The 9,961-nt window shown below is 41.7% G+C and overlaps 1 protein-coding gene across 2 annotated transcripts in view; it reads right to left on the bottom strand.

The window, feature by feature from the left end:
- Positions 1 to 385: 385 nt before the first annotated feature.
- Positions 386 to 9,961, bottom strand: part of LOC139571113 (KH domain-containing, RNA-binding, signal transduction-associated protein 2-like) — a 139,428-nt gene continuing 129,852 nt past the window's right edge. Inside the window, exons 11-13 of one of the 2 annotated variants that reach the window (XR_011674238.1) lie at positions 8,216 to 8,331; positions 1,462 to 1,519; positions 395 to 638 (exon numbers count right to left, since the gene is read on the bottom strand). The gene's annotated coding sequence lies outside the window, so the exon portion shown is untranslated. Of the gene's footprint in view, positions 1,520 to 8,215; positions 8,332 to 9,961 lie in introns of both variants that reach the window. The other variant, XR_011674237.1, reaches the window with a different exon arrangement.

Genomic DNA, 9,961 nt, shown 5'->3' with positions numbered 1-9,961 from the left:
CGGTAGGCCCGACTTGCCTAATGAACTAACATGCTCATGTTGGCACTACCAAGCACACCATTTATTAGCAAGCCTGGCTGGAACACACATGGGGTGCACTCTCAGCCTGTGTGGCAGCCAGGGTCGCAGTGCTGCGGACTTTGTGTTTTCTGTATGTTCGCTGCTGTTTGGTTTTAAAATGGGTTTTAAACCAGGACAATATATTTTATATTTTGTTAAAAATATAGTTGGGTTTTATCAGTGAGCTAAGAGGTCATGCCTACGGGATTTGAACAAGGATATCAGTTTCAACAATAATCATACATACATACATACATACATACTGGATAACAAAAAGGACTGTTCCTTGCAAAATAAGCATACAGAGGCAAATTTTGTTGGATTAAAAGGGATTTTAATGTAAATACATTAGCAAATTAGCTGCATTATAACGTTTGACCTTTTGTGTTGATGTCTTAAAATTGAAAAATGGCACAGGACACTTTCAACTGCATAGTTTACTTACAAACCTCAGCATTTGAGTGAAAGCAAAACACATTTCCTGTTTGTCCTTTGTCCCGTCTGTTTCCTTGTTCAGACACAGTACAATCAAAGCAGAGGAAAGACTTAATACACAAACAGCATGTATACTTCACTGCCTGAAGTGAGGGGAAATAGAAAGAAAGAAACGTCACAGACATCTGAGGTCGAACTACAGTTAAGTAAAAATCTAGTTCTGCATGCCTGTAATACATTTTGGGGGGCTTTTGTGGAGAAAATAAAATTATACAGAATGCTTTAGAAACAGAGAAAATAACTGAAATGTATAAATAGGACATACAAATAAAGACTCATCACTTCTTTTTGAATGGATTCAGTATATACAATACAGTCTACAGTATATACAATACATGACAGATGACACTATTATCCTTAGTTTGTTTCAACAAGATAGTGTGCTTCCGCACTGTTAGCTTTAAAGGTATCTGTCGAGCATCATGGCTGGTACGCCTGCAGTCACTACCATATTCCTTTTGACCGTATCTCTCTACAACCCCTGGCTACTCTCTGTCAATGTGGGTTTGACATCATGGGTGCAGTCAGCCTGTGGGTTAGGGGCTTTGGGGCAGTGGGGCTGTGCTTTCCCCTAGGTAACACACCATGTCTGTAGTAATGATCTGCTCTCTGGGATGGAAAAGGTGGGAGAGGTGATACTGGTGCAACTACAGTGTGATTACTATGGTGAAACCCAGGTGAACTGGGAAAACCTCTTATTTTGCTTCAAGGGAAGAGTATAAGTTCTGCTAAACTTTTCAGCATTAACAAAAGCCGTATTGTATCAAATGCAAATCCAATCAAATCTACTATATAAGCATGTAATTCATTGAAGGTTGTATGGAAGCACAACATGCAAGTATGATATGACTAACTTAATCATAGTGATCAAACAGACTACATGCATTATATAGTCTATGCATTCACCTGGCCAGGTTGACTTGGACAGAGAAGATGCTACACATCCACAGAACCATCCGCATATCTGAAAAAACAGGCAAGAGACAAAGTTTGAGTTCTGGCCTGGTTTAGATCTTATCTGTCGGAAAGATATCAGTTTGTCTCTGTGAATGGTTTGTCCTCTGACAAATCAACTGTACATTTCGGTGTTCCTCAAGGTTCCATTTAAGGACCACTATTGTTTTCACTATATATGTTACCTCTTGGGGATGTCATTCGAAAACATAATGTTAACTTTCACTGCTATGCGGATGACACACAGCGGTACATTTCAATGAAACATGGTGAAGCCCCAAAATTGACCTCGCTAGAAGCCTGTGTTTCAGACATAAGGAAGTGGATGGCTGCAAACTTTCTACTTTTAAACTCGGACAAAACAGAGATGCTTGTTCTAGGTCCCAATAAACAAAGAGATCCTCTGTTGAATCTGACAATTAATCTTGATGGTTGTAAAGTCGTCTCAAATAAAACTGTGAAGGACCTCGGCGTTACTCTGGACCCTGATCTCTCTTTTGACGAACATATCAAGACTGTTTCAAGGACAGCTTTTTTCCATCTACGTAACATTGCAAAAATCAGAAACTTTCTGTCCAAAAATGATGCAAAAAAATGAATCCATGCTTTTGTTACTTCTAGGTTAGACTACGGCAATGCTCTACTTTCCGGCTACCCGGATAAAGCACTAAATAAACTTCAGTTAGTGCTAAATACGGCTGCTAGAATCCTGACTAGAACCAAAAAATTTGATCATATTACTCCAGTGCTAGCCTCCCTACACTGGCTTCCTGTTAAGGCAAGGGCTGATTTCAAGGTTTTACTGCTAACCTACAAAGCATTACATGGGCTTGCTCCTACCTATCTTTCCGATTTGGTCCTTCCGTACATACCTACACATACGCTACGGTCACAAGACGCAGGCCTCCTAATTGTACCTAGAATTTCTAAGCAAACAGCTGGAGGCAGGGCTTTCTCCTATAGAGCTCCATTTTTATGGAATGGTCTGCCTACCCATGTGAGAGAGGCAGACTCTCCAACTTTTAAGTCTTTACTGAAGACTCATCTCTTCAGTGGGTCTTATGATTGAGTGTAGTCTGGCCCAGGAGTGTGAAGGTGAACGGAAAGGCTCTGGACCAACGAACCGCCCTTGCTGTCTCTGCCTGGCCGGTTCCCCTCTCTCCACTGGGATTCTCTGCCTCTAACCCTATTACATGAGCTGAGTCACTGGCTTACTGGTGCTCTTTCATGCCGTCCCTAGGAGGGGTGCGTCACTTGAGTTGGTTGAGTCACTGACGTGATCTTCCTGTCTGGGTTGGCGCCCCCCCTTGGGTTGTGCCGTGGCGGAGATCTTTGTGGGCTATACTCGGCCTTGTCTCAGGATGGTAAGTTGGTGGTTGAAGATATCCCTCTAGTGGTGTGGGGGCTGTGCTTTGGCAAAGTGGGTGGGGTTATATCCTTCCTTTTTGGCCCTGTCCGGTGGTATCATCGGATGGGGCCACAGTGTCTCCTGACCCCTCCTGTCTCAGCCTGCAGTATTTATGCTGCAGTAGTTTATGTGTCGGGGGGCTAGGGTCAGTTTGTTATATCTGGAGTACTTCTCCTGTCTTATACGGTGTCCTGTGTGAATTTAAATATGCTCTCTCTAGTTCTCTCTTTCTTTCTCTCTCTCGGAGGACCTGAGCCCTAGGACCATGCCTCAGGACTACCTGGCATGATGACTCCTTGCTGTCCCCAGTCCACCTGGCCGTGCTGCTGTTCCAGTTTCAACTGTTCTGCCTGCGGCTATGGAACCCTGACCTGTTCACAGGACGTGCTACCTGTCCCAAACCTGCTGTTTTCAACTCTCTAGAGACAGCAGGAGCAGTAGAGATACTCTTAATGATCGGCTATGAAAAGCCAATTGACATTTACTCCTGAGGTGCTGACTTGCTGCACCCTCGACAACTACTGTGATTATTATTATTTGACCATGCTGGTCATTTATGAACATTTGAACATCTTGGCCATGTTCTGTTATAATCTCCACCCGGCACAGCCAGAAGAGGACTGGCCACCCCTCATAGCCTGGTTCCTCTCTAGGTTTCTTCCTAGGTTTTGGCCTTTCTAGGGAGTTTTTCCTAGTCACCGTGCTTCTAGACCTGCATTGCTTGCTGTTTGGGGTTTTAGACTGGGTTTCTGTACAGCACTTTGTGACATCAGCTGATGTAAGAAAGGCTTTATAAATAAATGTGATTGATAAAAAACTTCCTTGTGTGCTGAGCTGTGCAGACACCATCCTTGCCATGCAATCGACCCAGATCCCAAGCTAATTTGTGAACTGGCAGGACTGGGGGGCTGTACACCCCAATAGGTGCAACAACAGTAATTTAGTTGTCTTTCTCTATCTGTGAAATAATCAGGGAAAACAAACAATAATGGAAAATGAAATCTTTTCATGCATGGATAAGGCACTCAGCTGTAAACTCAACAAATTGTGTTGCTTATTAACTTGTGTGAGTGAATCTTTTCCCTGGTAATACACCTAGATCTGCTCCAACTAATCTCCCTCTGCATACCAATATTTAGATTTCTAGAGTGGAGAACATTCATGAGTATTTGTATAAAATAAGTGTTATCTGCAGTATTACTATGGTATATATACTATACTGCTTTTTAACATAATCATGCAGAAAAGAGAGAGAGAACTAGAGAGAGTTCTCAAAGAGAGTTCTCAGAATTTCTAAGCAAACAGCTGGAGGCAGGGCTTTCTCCTATAGAGCTCCATTTTTATGGAATGGTCTGCCTACCCATGTGAGAGAGGCAGACTCTCCAACTTTTAAGTCTTTACTGAAGACTCATCTCTTCAGTGGGTCTTATGATTGAGTGTAGTCTGGCCCAGGAGTGTGAAGGTGAACGGAAAGGCTCTGGACCAACGAACCGCCCTTGCTGTCTCTGCCTGGCCGGTTCCCCTCTCTCCACTGGGATTCTCTGCCTCTAACCCTATTACATGAGCTGAGTCACTGGCTTACTGGTGCTCTTTCATGCCGTCCCTAGGAGGGGTGCGTCACTTGAGTTGGTTGAGTCACTGACGTGATCTTCCTGTCTGGGTTGGCGCCCCCCCTTGGGTTGTGCCGTGGCGGAGATCTTTGTGGGCTATACTCGGCCTTGTCTCAGGATGGTAAGTTGGTGGTTGAAGATATCCCTCTAGTGGTGTGGGGGCTGTGCTTTGGCAAAGTGGGTGGGGTTATATCCTTCCTTTTTGGCCCTGTCCGGTGGTATCATCGGATGGGGCCACAGTGTCTCCTGACCCCTCCTGTCTCAGCCTGCAGTATTTATGCTGCAGTAGTTTATGTGTCGGGGGGCTAGGGTCAGTTTGTTATATCTGGAGTACTTCTCCTGTCTTATACGGTGTCCTGTGTGAATTTAAATATGCTCTCTCTAGTTCTCTCTTTCTTTCTCTCTCTCGGAGGACCTGAGCCCTAGGACCATGCCTCAGGACTACCTGGCATGATGACTCCTTGCTGTCCCCAGTCCACCTGGCCGTGCTGCTGCTCCAGTTTCAACTGTTCTGCCTGCGGCTATGGAACCCTGACCTGTTCACAGGACGTGCTACCTGTCCCAGACCTGCTGTTTTCAACTCTCTAGAGACAGCAGGAGCAGTAGAGATACTCTTAATGATCGGCTATGAAAAGCCAATTGACATTTACTCCTGAGGTGCTGACTTGCTGCACCCTCGACAACTACTGTGATTATTATTATTTGACCATGCTGGTCATTTATGAACATTTGAACATCTTGGCCATGTTCTGTTATAATCTCCACCCGGCACAGCCAGAAGAGGACTGGCCACCCCTCATAGCCTGGTTCCTCTCTAGGTTTCTTCCTAGGTTTTGGCCTTTCTAGGGAGTTTTTCCTAGTCACCGTGCTTCTAGACCTGCATTGCTTGCTGTTTGGGGTTTTAGACTGGGTTTCTGTACAGCACTTTGTGACATCAGCTGATGTAAGAAAGGCTTTATAAATAAATGTGATTGATAAAAAACTTCCTTGTGTGCTGAGCTGTGCAGACACCATCCTTGCCATGCAATCGACCCAGATCCCAAGCTAATTTGTGAACTGGCAGGACTGGGGGGCTGTACACCCCAATAGGTGCAACAACAGTAATTTAGTTGTCTTTCTCTATCTGTGAAATAATCAGGGAAAACAAACAATAATGGAAAATGAAATCTTTTCATGCATGGATAAGGCACTCAGCTGTAAACTCAACAAATTGTGTTGCTTATTAACTTGTGTGAGTGAATCTTTTCCCTGGTAATACACCTAGATCTGCTCCAACTAATCTCCCTCTGCATACCAATATTTAGATTTCTAGAGTGGAGAACATTCATGAGTATTTGTATAAAATAAGTGTTATCTGCAGTATTACTATGGTATATATACTATACTGCTTTTTAACATAATCATGCAGAAAAGAACATGGGGTTACTCCTTTTATTGTCAATGGTTAGTATTGGATTGAAAGCCTTGTAAGCATATTCATTCCTTCCCAAATACCCAGGTTTACTCTGCCAAGCCAAGTGCATTGTGTCATGTTTGGCTAGTCGAACGTCAAACTCTTCATTGAGACAATGCTGAAACATCAATCTATGGGCGAGTCAGTTCCACATTTTAATTTGTGACGAAATCAAAATTAAAGAAAAGTTATCTTGCAAATTCAGCAGGCTATGGTGAAATAGGCTTTTAGAAGTGGCGTCTTAATTTGACAATTTATCGTTAATTCAGTCTTTGGCATGCTTATCAATGCACCTATCACTCCTTCTTCTATCTGTGGAACAGCTTGTTGCATTGTGGCCATAGACATATAATCTATAGAAAGGTTTTGGAACCTCTAACTCTGGCTTTGACTGTTAACCTCATGGCCACGCTAGCAATGGCTGCCAGTCTTGACTTGAATGGGAACTGCCATCTATGGATTATATGTCTATGGTTGTTTGCAGCTGTCGGTTTATTTAGCAAATTTCAAAATACAATCGCGCGAAAAACGTACTGTTTGGAAAGCCAATGCTGTCATTACTAAATGTGTAATGTGATAGGTATTTTAACATTACAATTTTTTACACACAAAAAAAACCTTGATTAATAGAATATTTAATCAGTCGTCTTCCTCAAATGAAGGGATGACACAATCTTTGCGAGAGGGAGGGTATCTGATTTCATTGGTCCTCGACTCGTGGTTCAGACACTTCATTCAGGATAAATTAGTTAACCCTGAGTTAACCTGTCCTGGAGCAGGTTAGTTCTGATGGATTTGTTGCCATAGAAATGTACCTGGTCTAATCAAAATTACCTCGTTAACACCTCAAACTACATATGTATGTAGTATAGGGCTCTGGTGAATCAAAATGCATAGGACCACGTTACAATTATTCAACATGGGTCCATTTGACATAGTATTAATGAAATAGAGTTTTGCTCAGCTGTCATTTTTCTACAAAAAAAGAGTAATCTGAGAAGCCTTGAAGCACTTCAGTCTTTAACAATTGCTTACATCACATCTAACATAACAATGACCAATGCAATTCTCTTTGGGAATCCAGCTCTGGTAATGACTCACTGGTAATCTGTATGTGGGAAGGTTCTGAACAATGGACCATACTTTAAGAAATGTACACCAACATTCAAAGCAGGCTTGGGGATTTGAGCTCTTGGCGTGTGTCAAGCTGGCGACACGCTTGTTATGAAAATGGATCTGAGAGTGTTTTTGGCAAAGGCTTAATGAATGGCACTGGCAGACGTCTTTTAGCCCAGCAACAGAAATCAGTCCTAGTCATAACGGCAAATAAACAGCCCGCCATGCAAATCTGGTCTGGAGGCCTCCTAACGGGATGCACCTGCTGAGAGCCAAGTGCCTCATCTACGGGGAGAAGAAGATGGCTTTCAAAGTCAAGGGCGAAGAGGAGGACAGCTGTTCATAGAAAATAATGAATCATGAAAAATAATACTTTTTGGGGAATTATTCAAAAGCCTTTGAAAGTAGGCCTATTGTCCTTCAGCAGTTGTCCTTAAGCAAATCTTTTGATGTTACAAGAGTGTAGAACAATAGGAACTAAATCCCTCTCTTCAGGCTTAATGTAACGGTTTCAAAAGCTTTTCAAAATCAACAAAGAACCCCAAACAGATGAATCAGTAGCCTTTTTCTGAAAGCTGAATATGAATTTCTGAACCCTGAATATGAATTTAAAGGCAATGTTCCCGCGTTCTCAGACTGCATTCGCGGTATATGCTGCATATGTCAGCTCAATTGCTATAGCGCTGAACTTCTGTGATACGGATTGAAGTGAGCCCTCCGATGTACCTATTCAACCCCTAATTGCTTGTAGACACCTAACTGCTGTGAAATAAACAGTATTTTATTTGTGTTGTAAAGATCTTTTGCAGTTCACATGGTTTTCACATTTTGGATTGCAGCACAAATAGAAGTTATGGTTCAGAGATCTTCAATGGATCATCTTAACCCTTCTTCCTCATGGCTTCCCACAAACTCACACATGAGGAGAGCAGAGAGCTACCACTTAAATAAGCACCGGCTTGCTCTCTGAATGGCTTATAGAGTTAATTAACAAAAGGCTGTGCCCCTTCTTTGTCAACCCAAACCCTATAGTTTTTGTAGAGTTAAAAAAAAAAAGACATTGAGGACATAATGCATTCATTTTACAGCAGGTGTGCAAGAAAGATTCCAGATACTTACCATGCTCATTTGCACAAAGCTAATTTATGGTGGTGCCCAGCTCTTCTGGTAGGTTAAGGCACTCCACAGTCCCTTGGGAAGAGTTTACTGTGTGCTCCATACTGAGAGTTCAGAGCCTAGAACAGGAAAGGAAACAGAGTACACAATATGTAAATGGGAATACAAAAGGAAATAGAGGAGGAAGGGACGTACCTAAAGAAATGTGGGAAACATACAGTGCTCAAGGCTATTGTAAACGCAGCTATTTGAGATCGACTACTGGATCTGCGACTCCAGAAAATCGGTATTCACTTATGAATGTAGCCAACCAAAGGCACAATTAATGGACCATAGTGGCACCCTCCTCTTCCTTGAGAGCTGCTACAGTTCCTCATCGGCTAATTGTGCTGTTGTTATCCTCCTGAATTCAATTACAGAATCAGCAAGATACTTCTCTGGAACCGTGCTGTTCAACTAGAATCCTTTTAACACTCAATGAGGTGTGATATTTTCTATACAAAACAGTTTGATGTCTTACATCTGTTTTACTGGAATCTGAGATGGATCACAACTATCTTTTATGAATTTAGCATCATACTGCAGATAATAAAGGCTGGCTCTTAACTTACAGCTAGACATTTACAGCACAGTTTAAATGAGTTATGTTTCTTTATGGACTGTTTAAATGAAGAGAGTGTGTTTTCTGTGCCATGTTGGCCCACAACCACGTTATCTTGGGCAGAAAAAAGGCAATTGTAAGTAATCCATTAAACAGGTTCTATACCAGCTCTATGTGTAGCCACTTTCATTGACTACCATGACACTCCACAGAGAAGACAAATTAGATGCTCAGGAAATTGTTTGTCAAAGTTTGGCTGTGACAAGGCTTTACCAGATGGCAATCTTTCCACCTCTGTGACACTGATTTGAGCAGACTCAAAGCCCTGTGTACAGTACTGTACCTGTCTGGTCAAACATGTATGTCCTATCCCACTTTAGGATCAATACGTTCACAGCTTACAGGGAGAACAGACATACACTACCACTCAAATGTTAGGACATTCCTACTCATTCCAGGATTTCTCTTTATGTGTACTATTTTCTACATTGTAGAATAATAGTGAAGACATCAAAACTATGAAATAACCAGTGGTGTAAAGTACTTAAGTAAAAATACTTTAAAGTACTACTTAAGTATATTTTTGTTGTATCTCTACTTTACTTTACTATTTATATTTTTGACAACTTTTACTTCACTACATTCCTAAGGAAAATAATGTACGTTTTACGCCATACATTTTCCCTGACACCCAAAAGTAGTCGTTACATTTCGAATGCTTAGCAGGAAAGGAGCATAGTCCAATTCAGACACTTATCAAGAGAACATCCCTGGTCATCCCTACTGTCTCTGATCTGGTGGACTCACTGAACACACATTTTTGTTTGTAAATGATGTCTGAGAGTTGGGGTGTGCCCCTGGCTATCCGTAAATTTAAAAAAAAAAACAGAAAATTGTGCCGTCTGGTTAGCATAATATAAGGAATGTGAAATGATTTATACTTTTACTTTTGCTATGGATACTTAAGTATATTTTAGAAATTACATTTCATTTTGATACTTAAGTATATTTAAAACCAAATACTTTTAGACTTTTACTCAAGTAGTATTTTCCTGGGTGACTTTCACTTTTACTTGAGTCATTTTCTATTAAGGTATCTTAACTTTTACTCAAGTATGACAATTGGGTACTCTTTCCACCACTGGATA

The sequence above is a fragment of the Salvelinus alpinus genome, chromosome 3 (genome assembly GCF_045679555.1).
Source record: "Salvelinus alpinus chromosome 3, SLU_Salpinus.1, whole genome shotgun sequence".
Lineage (NCBI taxonomy): Eukaryota > Metazoa > Chordata > Actinopteri > Salmoniformes > Salmonidae > Salvelinus > Salvelinus alpinus.
Note: the sequence above shows the minus strand (reverse complement) of the source record. Positions and strands in the feature narration are given on the sequence as shown.